The sequence below is a fragment of the Malus sylvestris genome, chromosome 14 (assembly GCF_916048215.2).
Source record: "Malus sylvestris chromosome 14, drMalSylv7.2, whole genome shotgun sequence".
Taxonomy (NCBI): domain Eukaryota; kingdom Viridiplantae; phylum Streptophyta; class Magnoliopsida; order Rosales; family Rosaceae; genus Malus; species Malus sylvestris.
The window spans coordinates 16324850-16339354 of NC_062273.1; the positions used below are offsets into that span (position 1 = coordinate 16324850).

At 45.4% G+C, this 14505-nt stretch overlaps 1 long non-coding RNA gene across 1 annotated transcript; it reads left to right on the forward strand.

Moving 5' to 3' along the window:
* The first annotated feature begins 4400 nt into the window (after positions 1 to 4400).
* Positions 4401 to 6527, forward strand: LOC126599608 (uncharacterized). The gene is made up of 3 exons (XR_007615207.1): positions 4401 to 5287; positions 5393 to 5691; positions 6282 to 6527. It is a non-coding gene; the product is annotated as an uncharacterized LOC126599608 (long non-coding RNA).
* The last annotated feature ends 7978 nt before the right edge of the window (positions 6528 to 14505 follow it).

The window sequence follows — 14505 nt, forward strand, 5'->3', positions numbered from 1 at the left end:
CGCCAAAAATCACAAAAAAAAAACAAACATTTAGACATGAAGTAATGGGACAAAACTTTTCGACAGTTAGAAATGAAAAATCACGATTTAACGGTTATTTTAACTCCAATTTTGATGATTTTTTACAGCTACACTCCTTGACCCTATATGAATACAATGAATGAATTTGGTCTTCAATTTAAATTATTTACACTAGTGGATACCACAAAATCTTATGTTATACTTAATGAAAGTATAAATAAACTCTAAGTGTTAGTGAATCTATCTTTTTTATGGGATACGCATTTTACGAAATTAATTTGAATGATCCAACCATCAAACTTGTTTGTATATGGTTCAAGATCGCATACATAAAAAATCACAAAAAATAAACTGTGAACACGGAAAATTCCTGAAACGAAAGAGACAAGAACAACGTGCACAAACAAATATTTGTATTTGATGATTTTGGGTTACAATCTCTCACTATTTTGATCCTCTGATTCGATCTCCGTAAGGTGTTGATTAGTGGATGTTTCGTTGATCCAAGGGGCGTCGAGGCTTGATCTTGGATAAACAGTTGGAAGTTTCTTCAAAGGGCCGTGGGCTTGATCTTTGAAGGTGGATTTGAGCGGATCTTCAAGGGCTTTTGGGCTTGATCTTGAAGAACAGTGATGAACGGATCTTTAAGGGGTTTTGGGTCTGATCTTGAAGGACGGTTGGATGTGTGGATTTGTCGACGTTTAGTGATCCAGAGGGCTGTTGGGGCTTGATCTTGGAAGAACGATGAACGAAGAACACTTTCTTCAAGGGTCGTCGGGGCTTGATCTTGAAGGTGGATGATTGTTGATCTAAAGGGCCGTTGGGGCTTGATCTTGGATGAACGGATGATGAACGATGGTGCTTTCTTCAAGGGCCGTCGGGGCTTGATCTTGAAAGAGCGATGGACGAAGAACGAAGAATGAAGAGAGCTTTCTTGATTCTTCGGGAACTTGGATGCTTGAGAGCTTCGGAGTTTCAGAGCTTCAGAGCTTCAAGGTGTAATATGAATTGGTCCCTTTAAATGAATGAAATGGGCTTGTATTTATAGAATTTTCCAAGGCCTAATTTTGAATATAATATTCCAGATGAAATAAGTCGTTTCTGCCAGGTGTAGACACGTGTCCTATTTGATGACTTTTCCAACTCATTTCAATTTTCGTTGAGTCACACGCTACGTGTAAAATTTATGTAATACATGAGCGTTGACACTTTGATTTATCGGTCAACATTTATTTACGAAATTTCGATGTCTACAAATGCCCCCACTTCAAGGCACGTCGTATACATGTGCTTGTCACGTGTATGAGATGCGTTTTGAAGTCTCTTACTGTAGATGTCGATCCAAGGGCCGTCGAGGCTTGATCTTGAATTGGGCTGGAGATTTCTTCAAGGGCCGTTGAGGCTTGATCTTGAATTGGGCTTGAGATTTCTTCAAGGGCCGTTGAGGCTTGATCTTGAATTGTTGTTTGAAATTTCTTCAAGGGCCGTCGAGGCTTGATCTTGAAGGTTGAAATTGGACCACAAGGAGCTTCATGTGGTAGATGATCTTTGGCTTTGGTAGTGGGTGAATCGACACGTATTTTGTTGCGATTTGTTGACTTTCCACAGCTTTGATCTTGAACTGGGTTGAAGGATTTTCTAGATTCCTCCAATTGTTGATTTTCCACAGCTTATTCTTGAACTAGGTTTTGATTCAAGGGTGGTAGACACTTAATCTTGAATCGGACTTGTGATTTCTTCTAGGGCCGTCGAGGCTTGATTTTGAATTTGGCTGGAAGCTTCTTCAAGGGCCGTTGAGGCTTGATTCTTGAAGGTTGACTCGAACATATTGCAAGCAGGCACGAGGTGAAGGTGACGACTTGTTTGCTTTGTTCAATCTTTCTAATTCACACCTGAGCAGTTTGGTCAGCGGTATGATCTTCAAGATTGATGGGCTATTCTTCCAGTTGGTGACTTGATCTTTAAGGATTTGATTCAAGGGTGGTGAATCGGCACGTGCAGCCCACAACGCCTAGTAAGTTGACCCAAGAATTTGAGGGTCAAAACGAGTTCTTCATCTCAGACTCTTTCTGCCGAGTTGACTGTGCATGCTGCATTCTTCTCTGCTTGTTTCTTCAGGCAGATATGGCAGCTTCTCGAGTTCCTCAGTTCGGACTCCTTCCGCTGAGTTGACTGTGCAGACCGCATTCTTCTCTGCTTGTTCCTTCTGCACCTTGTCTCCACATGCTGCAAGGTATCATTTTCACTTGCCTTATCTGTTCTCCAGGCAGATGTGGCAGCTTCTTTGGAAGTACAGCAGCAATGGGAAACGAGTACTCGAGAGCAGTGCTAGGTAGGCAATCAGGGAAGGGTTCCAAGCAGTCGGTTCCTTACCCAAGTTTAAGTGGAAGTTCTGGCATATTGTTTTCTTTATCCTTGTCTTTGTAGGTAAGAACAAGGACAAAGGAAAGGACAGGGAGAACGCATGATATGAGATACTTTTGCTTTCTACCCTGGTGATATGAGATACTTTTGCTTTGGTGTCATTTGTTTGTTGAGGTACCCCAAGGAATAAGGAACACTGAGTGACTCGAGAGGTTTCGTTGGGAAGGCATTCTCGGAGATGAAGAAAGGTTCCGTATGTCTGCCTTGCTATGGAGGGCGAAGGTGGACAGTTATAGGGAGTTCCTTAATACCTGTAGAGGTACTGTTCTTTCACTCGTGTCAGTAGCCAATGCGTGATTGATCAGTATGGCTTCACGTGCTTTCTTCTTTATCAGCAATCTTCGACAAATTGTCCGTAATTTCCGCCAGGCTGAGTGTGCATGTGACAGGTGTTGACGTGGCTGAAGAAGACTGGCGCTTCTTCAATAACTGGGATCGGCGCTTCGACAAATTACCCGTGATTTCCGCAAAGCTGAGTTTGCGTGTGATGGGTGCTGATGTGTCTGGAAAAGACTGGCGTCTCCTCGATATCTAGGATCGGCGCTTCGACAAATCACCCGTGATTTCCGCAAAGCTGAGTTTGCGTGTGATGGGTGCTGATGTGTCTGGAAAAGACTGGCGTCTCCTCGATATCTGGGATCGGCGCTTCGACAAATCACCCGTGATTTCCGCAAAGCTGAGTTTGCGTGTGATGGGTGCTGACGCGTCTGGAAAAGCAAGATGCCTCTCCGATTTCTGAGCTTGCCTCTTCGATTTTTGAATTGGCCTCTTCGAATTCTGAGCTTGCCTCTTCGATCTCTGAAAGCCCGTTGAGTGCTGATTTTTATAGAGGCACGCAGTTCGTTTCAAAGCACACTTGAATTTTCGCTTGCAGAAACTCCCTTTTTGCACTTCTAAGATCTTGATCTGTCTGACCTCTTCTTTCTTCAACACCTTTGAAAATGTCTGGACCCTCCGACCGTCGTTTCGATTTGAACCTTGGTGAAGAGGCAGTCCCGCCTTCTCCTGACAACATATGGCGCCCATCATTCATATCCCCTACTGGTCCTCTTACCGTTGGGGATTCGGTGATGAAGAATGATATGACCGCTGCGGTGGTGGCCCGGAACCTTGTCACTCCTAAAGATAGCAGACTGCTTTCCAAGCGGTCTGATGAGTTGGCTGTTAAGGAGTCTCTGGCCCTTAGTGTGTAGTGTGCGGGTTCTGTGTCCAACATGGCCCAACGCCTATTTGCTCGAACCCGTCAAGTTGAATCGTTGGCGGCTGAAGTGATGAGTCTCAAACAAGAGATTAGAGGGCTCAAGCATGAGAATAAACAGTTGCACAGGCTCGCACACGACTATGCCACAAACATGAAGAGGAAAATTGACCAGATGCAGGAATCTGATGGTCAGATTTTACTTGATCATCGGAGGTTTGTGGGTTTGTTCCAACAGCATTTGCCTTCGTCTTCTGGGGCTGTACCGCGTAGCGAAGCTCTGAATGACCAACCTCCGATACCTCCTCCTTCTGTGGCCCCGCCGACTGCTGAGGCTCCGCCCGAGCAAACTTCGTGAAGGCTCTCTCTCGTTTGTTTATTTTTTGATTTATGTATATGTACATATTTGTAATTTATCGAAAACATTAATAAATGAGCTTTATTTCACTTAGCGTCTATATGTACATCTTTTCTTTATTTTTTATTTACTTTATTTTATTTTTTATTTTATTTATTTATTTATTTTATTTTACCAACTCTCTCTGTCTCTTGGCAGACAAAATGAACCGTAATCATAAATTTTTTTATTTTTTTATTTTTTTTTTTTATTATTTTTTTTTATCTCTTTTCCTTTTCCTTTTCACTTTTGCTTTGCACCTCTGCCTTTGCTTTTCTTCAGATTTCGAGCGTTTTGAGTGATGTCCGATCTCCCTTTGTCTGACCACTCAGAAAGTATGAACAGATAAGGGAAAATGGATGCATGACCTGAAAATGTATGCCATGGAGGTGGCGGACCCAGGAACAGCGCCAGCACACATCATTTGAATATGGCCTCTTCAACATACTTAATCTCTGTGTCGGTGAGCTTGGTGCCGTCACCGTCAGCATCATTCTTAAGCGACAGCGACGCCGTCAGCACGTCCACGTGCTTCTCGTTCGACTAAGATGGTGAGCGCCTTCTCGAACAGATGCTCCTCATGTCCATGTCGTAACAAAGAAGTATCTATGCTGTCGGTTTGTAGCTCATGCAGTATGGCCTTGCCTTGTGTATCGTCTGCTTGATCCTTGAATCTGGTTGTTTTGATCTTGTCGTCCGGATCAGAATAAGAGGCCACTGAGGCCAAAAGATCAACACACGATGTGCTGACACCAAGCGGCCATTAGATATCCGACGGTAGGAAGATGACCTACGTGGTGATTATTCCATCTCAAACATACAGCTAAAGCTGTATGTCTTTGTTTTTTCCCCAAATATGCTGCTTGCTGGCAGGTAAATATGGGCGTTTAAAGCTTTTCCAGCTTTAACAAAAGATTGCTGCATGTGAGTATCATCATTCGCGGCATGTGTTCTGTAATGTTGGTCTGTTTTGGGGTGTATAAGTAAGCCTTTCTGTAAGGCTTTTAGGCACCAAAGCTTGCAGCTTCGTATTTGCGCAGGTTTGCTTGCTTCTCTGAACACCCCAACTACGCAACAATTTCACGGCCGATTGTGCAGCTACTGCATGCTCGCTGCCTCTTACTGTTACTGCCGAGCCATTGCACAACCACCATCCTTGCCGCATCACCTTTGTCATCCTTGCCCTTATCATTGAGCACAGCCGCCATTCTCCAAGCACTCGCATCTGACTGAGCAGATCATCACTGGTTTGTTTGTTTTGTTTTTTTTTTTTTTTTTTTTACGTGCACTTGTTGAAGGACCATGGACCGTGCCCCCTTCCTCTTCCTCATTTTCATTTGAACTTTTTGCAGCCGCTGCTACTTTGAGCCACAGAGACCAGAGAGAGAAAGAGAAAACACCCATTGGAGACAACATCAAGTTTCTTCTGGTCCTCTCCTTGGATATTAACTGCACCCTGAACCCCAATCAAGTTGGAAATGTTGGCCCTCTGCAGCAGGGAGACGGTCGTGAGGACGACAGCGTGGATTCGTTTGAGTTGGTTTGGGTGCGCAGAGCAGGATTACAGGAGGGCGTGAGCATTGTTGCAGGCTGTTCTTGATCGAGATCCCCTTGTCACCTGGATCTCTGCATGCATATATATATATGGCTGGTACTTGGCCTGTCCCGTCGTTTGCATGCATATATATATATATATATATTTTATTTGCTTGCTTATATATATATATTTTTTATTTGCTTGCTTGTACATATATATATATTTTATTTGCTTGCTTGTCTTGTCATCCACATGCATGTATATATATATATATGCATTTGTTCTTTGATGCCGTCCATTGTATGCATATATATATATATATGTTTGCTTGTCCCATCACTTGTCATCCGCATGCTGACTTTCCATATGTACATGCATTTGTTCCTTTGGTGTGGCGTCCTCTGCATGCATATATATATATATATATACATATATATACATATATATATATATGTTTGCTTGTCCCATCCCTTGTCATCCGCATGCTGACTTTCCATATATATATATATGCATTTGTTCCTTTGGCTGGCGTGGAGTCCTTTGCATGCATATATATATATATATATATGTATTTGTTTCTATGTCCCGCCATCTGCATGCATATATATATATATATATATATTTGTTTGTCCCAGTCTGCACATATATAAAATTTCTCATAATGTGCGCTCCTTCACTGATGGATTTCTTTGTCGTAATGCTAGGGATCTTTAATTACGAAGCTTTCAGAGGCGTGGTATTTGGAGTGAGCAGGGTGTGAGCATATTTGTGCCTTCTGCTGCCTAGGGTTTGCACAAGGGACTGCAACGGGGTTTCGTTGTGTAGTGCCTTTTGCTGCCGCTTGGAAGGGCAGTCTCGTAGCTACCCGCTTTGCCATGTTGCTGCTGATTTATTTATTTATTTTTTTTTTCGAGGTCATGGTATTTTTTAAGTGCTTTAAGGGCGGCACCCTTACCATTCTTGCGCAGGCCGGTGACTTGCAAGACAGAGGAACGACGTTGAAGCTTTACGAGCCACTGACCGGTCCTAAAGCTCTTGCTCTTCCCGCGAAAGATAACTCCATGCATATTAAGTCGTGGTCTTCCGAAGTATCTTGGGATGTGGTGGATTCTGTCCAAGCATATACGAAGAAGAAGGCGCGCATCTCGAAGATTCTTATCTTGAATCCGTCGCACCATGCCGGTGACAATCATTCGGCCTCATTTAAGCTTCTTGGTGATCACATCCGCATCGGAGCCAAGGCTTGGAATGGTACCTTGTCTACTGCTGGAGAGGCCGTTTTTGATGAGTTTTATTGGGAGTGGCTCGAAGATGTCTTAAGCCAATCTAAGGATGTGCTCACTAAGGTGGACCTTTACCACGCTGTGTATGCGTCTTTGTTTAGTTACGATCGCCATCCTTCCGTTATTCGTGCGTTCTTAGAGTGTTGGTGTTCGGCCACCAACACACTTCACACAGCGCAAGGGGAGATGTCAATTTTACTTTGGGATCTTCACAGGATAGGAGGTTTGCCGATCCAAGGCAAGTTTTACGACGAGGTTGTTCCCAGCGCAGAGGACCTTTCTCTTTGCAATAACCGAGGATTGCCTGCCAGTTGCCGCTATTTGTTTTGGGCGTATCACAGGCTTTTCCAGGATGCTCGAGGTAAATCAGGCGTGAGGATTTCCTCATGGATCCGATTCTGGTACTGGGAGGCCATGAGGTATAAGAAGCCTTTGAAGAGAATTGGTCGTAACAAGACCACTAGGCCAAAGGGCGACTCAGACCCGTCCGGTGTTATTGGTGCAACCAGGCGTCGCTCTTCTGACGAGTTGAGAGCATTTGAGGATCTTGGCATAGCACCAGAGCATGTGGAGGAGTCTTACCTGGCTGCTTTCTTAGCTTGTTGGCTTTGTAAATTTGTTTTCCCCGCAGGCGACGTCAACTTAGTTCGTCCTGGAGTTTTCAAAGTTGCTAGCAAGATGGCTGCAGGTGAGTCTTTTAGCCTCGCTATTCCGGTCTTAGCCAACATTTACAATGGCTTGAGCATGGTTTCTGACGCGGCAAGCACTGAAGATCGTGTTGCGGTGCTTCCTTACCACTATGTGTATGGTTGGTTGGGTGAATATTTTGGCACTCATTTTTCTCTGTCGACTCTGGATAAGTCAAGACCTTCCTCATCGACTGGAGCCAAGCTAGGGCCTTTGATGACGAAGTATTCTGGTGTGCTCTCCGCGAAGAGCCTTGACAATTTGCAAGCGCGAGCGCTTTTTAAGAGTTGTGAAGACTTGAGGATGGACCCCTTAGCGAGAGTTGGCTCGGTGCGGCGAGGCATCGTAGACAACTCGCATCTCCGCTTCTCGGACTTGTCTTATCTTATAAGCCTTCGCTCGGGGTTTGTTTCTTTGCGGCAAGAAGACCGATGTATCATCCAGTCATATAGACCCCACCGTTTCAGCAGGCAATTTGGTTTTGTCCAAAGCGAGCCAGGCAAGTTGAAGGAAAGGAACCCATCGGTATCCCTGCAAGCCGTGTACATGCATTGGGAGTCTTGTACCCGTTCATGCACAAATGTTGTTATTACGCTGCCGGCCAATGATGAGTTCAGGAGTAATCCAGTGACCCGTGTTTACGCACGTTGGTGGTCAAAGACACATTATGAGAACTCGGGGACTGCAAGTGGCGCCAATTCTTCTCACTTAAGTGATGATACGTCGAGAGAGGGTTGTCCTGTGGTTTCTATGCGAATGGTACCCCTTGATCGCGCGAGTGCGGCTCCCTTACAAGATAGACCTGTAGCTTTAACTCTTCAACGTCCATGCTTGTCTCCTCGACATCCGGATGCTTCTGAAGAGGCGGGGGATGAAGGTGACTCGCACGAAGATGGATTTATTTTGCAGCAGCGTCCACAAGTTTCAAACAAGCGACCACTTGAGGATGCTCAGGCTGACAGTGATGTCAATTTTCGTCACAAGAAGAAAGAAGTGTTTAGAACTCCTCAATTCGATGGTCGTGAGCCATTTGAGAGAGATGTATATCCTTTATTTTCTCTCATGATTTCTTCTGCTTTTGTCGTTTTGGCGTTTATTTCTAACATCTTTCTTTGTCTTTTTTTTAGGTTGGGCCTTCCCGTCATTTTGATTTGGCAACTGCAGATGTTTATTCCTATACGGAGATGCTATTTGCAGGTAACCTACCTACAGACGGGGATATCGGGGATCCTCCTGGTGCAGAGCTTGTTCCGAATCCGTCGAACTTCCCGAGTTTGCCACGTGTGGGTGGGGGTATGCGAGAACCCGTCATGCGTCCAACGCCTTTGCCAGCTAGCTCTGAGATCTCTTTGAGAGGACCGAATCTTAGCGGTACTGAGCGACTCATCCATCGCATAAGTCTTGGTGCAGCAATGGAGATCAAGGGCCATATTGAGGCGAGGATTTCTAAGTGTCCACTGGAAGACCTCCCGTTGCTTAATGAGGATTTGTCGAAGTTTGTTTCAGTGATTGACAACCTTAACGTTGATTCCTCCTCCTTGAAGATCAAGATTGCCGAACTCATGGCCGCCTCGACTGAATATTCTTCCTTGCGTGCTATTTCCTTAGAGAAGTTGAGTCCAGATGTCAGAGCTCATCAGCTAACCATGATAGACTCATCACTGGCTCAAGTCCGGTCATTTCAGCAAGCTGTTTCAGGAGATTATCAAGTCACGAAGGCTTCGTTAACTTCTGTCCAAGGGCGTCTAGATGCATTGGCGTGAGAGCGAGAGCAGTTGATAGTCGAGGCATCACAACTTGAAAGTGTCCTCGCAGAGCAGGGAACTGCACTTTCTCAGTACCAAGAAGAGATTTCACGCCTAGAACGAGAGAAAAGCACGACTATTGAGTTACCCGTCTTGTCTCCCACTGAGGTAGAGACTTTGAAGACCTTAGAAGGCTCGCTTGGAGATCGCCTTCGTGGTTTTAGAGACATAGTTTTCAAGTAATATTTCTTGTAATAAGGCCTTGGAGCCAACTCCTTCTTTCAAAGAAATAAAGCATTTATGTTCTTGATTTTGCTCTTCGATCCTCAAAGTGTTTACTTATTATTATTATTATTTCTTTTAGATGGTGTGACTGTACTTGAAGTTTTGACACTTCGAGTTGCCTACGTACCCTTTGTTGAGGAGGGATCAAGTCATAACGTAGTTCAAAATACACTTTTTTTTTTTGTGTACGCAGTTTATGCTCTTACGGGCCAGGAGCTTTGGTTCATGCAGTTTAGGCTCGTGCAAATAAAGAGCGGTAATTTGTTGCCTTTCAAGGGTAGTAGCGCTTTAAGAATCTGCCGTTGATAGGGCCGATCTTCAAGCCGTCTTCCACCATGATTAAGTAGGCGCCGTTGGTGTAGACTTCTTGTACTACGTATGGTCCATCCCATTTTGACTTGAACTTGCTCTTTGTCTTGTGAGTTGTGATGATAGGCCTACGCAATGAAAGGACGAGATCTCCCATTTGAAAAGACCGAGGGAGAACTTTCTTGTTGAAGGCTTTAGAAAGTCGCGCTTGATAACACTCCAGGTGCTGCTGGGCTTCGAGTCTTTTCTCATCCAGTGCCTCCAGTTCTTGAAGACGCAGCTTTGCGTTCTCTTCGTCAGTCAAGCCTTCTTGTATAGCCATCCTTAGCGAGGGGATTTGACTTTCGAGTGGTAGAACAGCTTCTGCGGCATATACAAGAGAATAAGGTGTGGCTTGGGTAGGCGTTCTATATGTTGTCCTGTATGCCCATAAGGCTTCGCCTATTCTTTCATGCCAGTCTTTCTTTGTTTTACCGATTACCTTCTTCAGGAGGTTGCACAATGTCTTGTTGAATGCTTCTGCAAGACCGTTGGCCGGAGCATGATACATGGAGGATTTGCGCTGCTTGAACTTGTACTTCTCGCAGAGCTCGTCCATGAGTCGGTTTGAGAACTGCTTTCCGTTGTCGGTGACAATGTAGCGAGGCACCCCATATCGATGGATGATATGTCCCTTGATGAAACGGACGACAGTTTCCTTCTTGACTTCCTTCAGGGGTATGGCCTCAGCCCACTTAGAGAAGTAATCCGTTGCAGCCAGGATGTAAGCCTCCCCTGTTGATGACTTTGGCGCAATTGGTCCTACGACATCCAATCCCCATGCATCGAACGGCCATGAAGTAGCTGTGGGGTGTAATGGTTCAGGCGGTTGGTGTATGAAGTTGGCATGAAATTGGCAGGCTTGGCACCTTTTGGCGTATTCTAAGCAGTCATTTACCATGCTTGGCCAGTAATAACCCATTCTTTTGAGCTGGAAATGAAGCTTTGGTCCGGACTGGTGCGCTCCACATATTCCTGAGTGTGCTTCTTCCATGGCTTGATTGGCTTCTTCCTCGCCTAGGCATCTCAGAAGTACCCCTTCAAAAGATCGCCGGTAGAGTGTCCCTTTGTAATAGAGGAAGCGATGTGCTCGTCGACGTACTTCAGAGCGGTGTTTCGGATCATCTGGAAGCATTCCATGCTCCAAGTAGTTGATCAGAGGCTGTCTCCATTCTTCAACGTTGACCGGAAGTATTGAAATAACGTTTGTATCACTTAGTACTATTTCAGTGACAAGTGGGATTACCCATCTTTGGCAGACTGGCACGTTTGTAGCTTCGTCTTCTCCTAATGTCATGCTCGAGGCTAGGTTGGCGAGAGCGTCTGCCATTTGATTCTCTTTTCTTGGCACGTGTTCTAGTGTTACGGCCTCAAACCTTTGTAGCAACTGCGTTGCCAGCCGGAAGTATGGGACAAGGTCGTCTTTCCTCACCTCATATTCCGTCAGGAGTTGATTGATTATGAGCTTGGAGTCGCCGTATATGTCAAGGGCTGCGATTTCCATGTTGATTGCCAATTGGAGTCCGAGGATCAGTGCTTGGTACTCAGCGACGTTGTTGGTGCATAGTTCGCTTAGCTGGAATGAATAAGGTAGTACTTGCCTTCGTGGCGACATGAATACTACTCCTGCCCCCGCTCCGTCTGCTCGTGCAGATCCGTCAAAGAACATCGTCCATGTCGGGAATATGTCGATGCAGAACACTTCTTCGTCGGGCAGGTCGTCTGCGATTTTCCAATCGGCTGGGATTGGATGGTCGGCAAGGAAGTCTGCTAGCGCTTGTCCTTTGACGGCTTTAGCTGGGACGTAGATGATCTCGTATTGATTGAGAAGTAATGCCCATTTAGCTAGTCGCCCTGTCAAAACTGGCTTAGACATGACGTATTTGACCGGGTCAGCTTTAGCAACCAAGTGGATGGTGTAAGCATGCATGTAATGTCTGAGCTTCTGGATGGCAAACATCAAGGACATGCACATTTTTTCTATTGGGGAGTAGTTCAATTCAGCGCCGATAAGCGTTCGGCTGAGGTAGTAGAGCGCTCATTCTTTCTGGGCCTCGTTTTCCTATGCCAAGAGTGCTCAAACTGAACTTTCCTGAGCAGCAATGTACAATATGAGCGGTTTCCCTGGTACAGGTGCCCCCAGGACAGGTGGACTTGATAAATACTTCTTTATGCTTTCAAAAGCGTTGTTGCATGCTTTGTCCCATACGAACGGAACATCTTTCTTCATGAGTCGACTGAACGGTTGACAACGCCCTGCAAGGTTAGAGATGAAGCGTCTAATGAAGGCTAGCCGACCTTGTAGACTTTTCAACTCGTGCAGGTTTCTTGGCTCGGGCATGCTTTGAATGGCCTTGATCTTTGATTGGTCTACTTCAATGCCCCGATGCTTGACAATGAAGCTAAGGAACTTTCCAGATGTGACGCCAAATGCACATTTTAACGGGTTCATCTTGAGGTTGTATTTTCGCAACCTTTCGAACACTACTCGCAAATCCTTCAAGTGATTTGATCTTTTCTTTGTCTTGACCACCACATCGTCCACATAACATTCTACGTTCTTGTGTAGCATGTCATTGAAGATCTTCTGCATCGCGCGTTGATATGTAGCTCCAGCATTCTTCAGACCAAAGGGCATCACCTTATAGCAGTAAATACCTTTCGGAGTGCGGAAGGCTGTTAGTTCCTCATCTTCAAGAGCCATGCGAATTTGATTGTATCCAGAAGAGCCGTCCATGAATGACAGTGCCTCATGGCCAGTGGTTACGTCCACCATGATTTCGATGATTGGCAAGGGGAAGTCATCCTTTGGGCAAGCATTATTGAGGTCTCGGAAGTCCACGCAGACACGTATTTGTCCAGATTTTTTAAGGACTATGACGATGTTGGAGATCCACTTGGGGTATTGCACCTCTCGAATGAAGCCTGCTTCGATCAACTTGTCGATCTCGACCTCGATTTGTGGGATGAGCTCGGATCGATAGCGTCTTTGAGTTTGCTTTATTGGTCGCGTTCCAGGCTTGACTGCAAGATGATGCACCGCAATGATAGGGTCGAGGCCGGGCATTTCCTTGTAGATCCAAGCAAAGACGTCCTTGTACTCTAATAGCAGCTGGTAATACTTCTCTATCTCGTCCGCACCTAATAATGCACTCACGAAGATGGGCTTCGGTTCCTCACTTGTGCCTAAGTTGAGTTCTTTGAGATCGTCAACCGTGGCTTGCCCCCCATCTTCGAGTTGTGACGGTGCCGCCATGACATCTTCCTCGAGGATTTCTTCTTCACCTTCTTGGATTGTGATGTGGAAGACGTCTTGGGCTTCTTCTTTGGTGTTATCCTCTCGAGCTAGTTGGCATGAAGATTGTCCAGTGCGAATGATGGTGCGCCTTTTCACTTTTAGTGGTCCGACTGTGTTAACCTCCAAAATTGCTTGGCGCTTCATTCTTGAAGGAATGGAACTTCGGACGTCATCCTTTTCCACCAGGCGATCGATCTCTTCTGCTTCTGGTGTCGTCTTTCTCCTTTTGGAAGGCTCTTTGGCTTCTCCAAGTCTTTCCATAACTGACTGTCGTGGAGGGGAGCTAGTCTTATTGCTTTGCTTTTTAGGTTTCGATAACCTTTTAAAAACAGAGCCTCGAGATGCTGACGTTTTGAGCTTTTTGAAGACGGAAGTTTTGTTTTGACCGCTCATGAGTTTAGGTGCCGAAACTCTGGCATTTGAACAGTTCATTCTATCGAATACTGATGTTCGGGGGGCAGGTTGAGGCTCCTCTTTATCTTGTATAATGCTTACGCTGATGTGTTGAGCGCTAGCATTTTTTGCCTTGCTGGAGATCTTCACCGGTGCATTTGGTGTGAAGCCAAGTCCAGCTTTGTTGTTGCTAACCCCGTAACCATGCTTCTCCAACTTCTTCTGAGTTTTAGTGAGATCACGTTCGTTGTCTTTGACGGTGTTCAAGTCATTCTTTCCCAAATTTGCAGAGGAGGTGAAGTTATACCCAGCTTTCGACATAAGTTTGTAGGCGTTTGGATCAAAACCTTCTTCGGTCCTTTTGGTTGGGAGAAAGCTTGGTTCTACCCCCTTTGGCAGGCCTTTTATGAAGCCCTGTGATGGTTTTGCAACCTTGGCGTCGCCTAGCTGGGTCAGAGGCAAGACTGCATTCGTTTTGAGCAACTTTACATTATTTATGTGCCGCCGTGCATTGGCTTTGCTCGCTGCAGTTTCAAACAGGGATTGACCATTCTTTCTTCTCGACGTCGGGATGTACCGGAAGACGGGTACGCTTGGTCCATTTGAGGTCGTCCTACTTCCTCTGGTCGTTGCAGGTTTAGAAAGCTCATCGTCGTTTTTGCTTGAAGATGACATAGCTTCTTCTTCTTGCTTCTTGGGCATAGCCTGCCACTCCTGTTTTTTAGGCGCTGCTTTGCTCATGGATTTAATCTCTTTTGGAAGAGTTTCGGGCACCGTGTCTTCATTCATGTAGAACTTGGCGTCTGCGAAATGTGATTCGGCTTCGGTGAATGGCTTGGTGTCGCCATAGATCACCTTCACTCGTTCTTGGTAAAATTTTAAACATTGG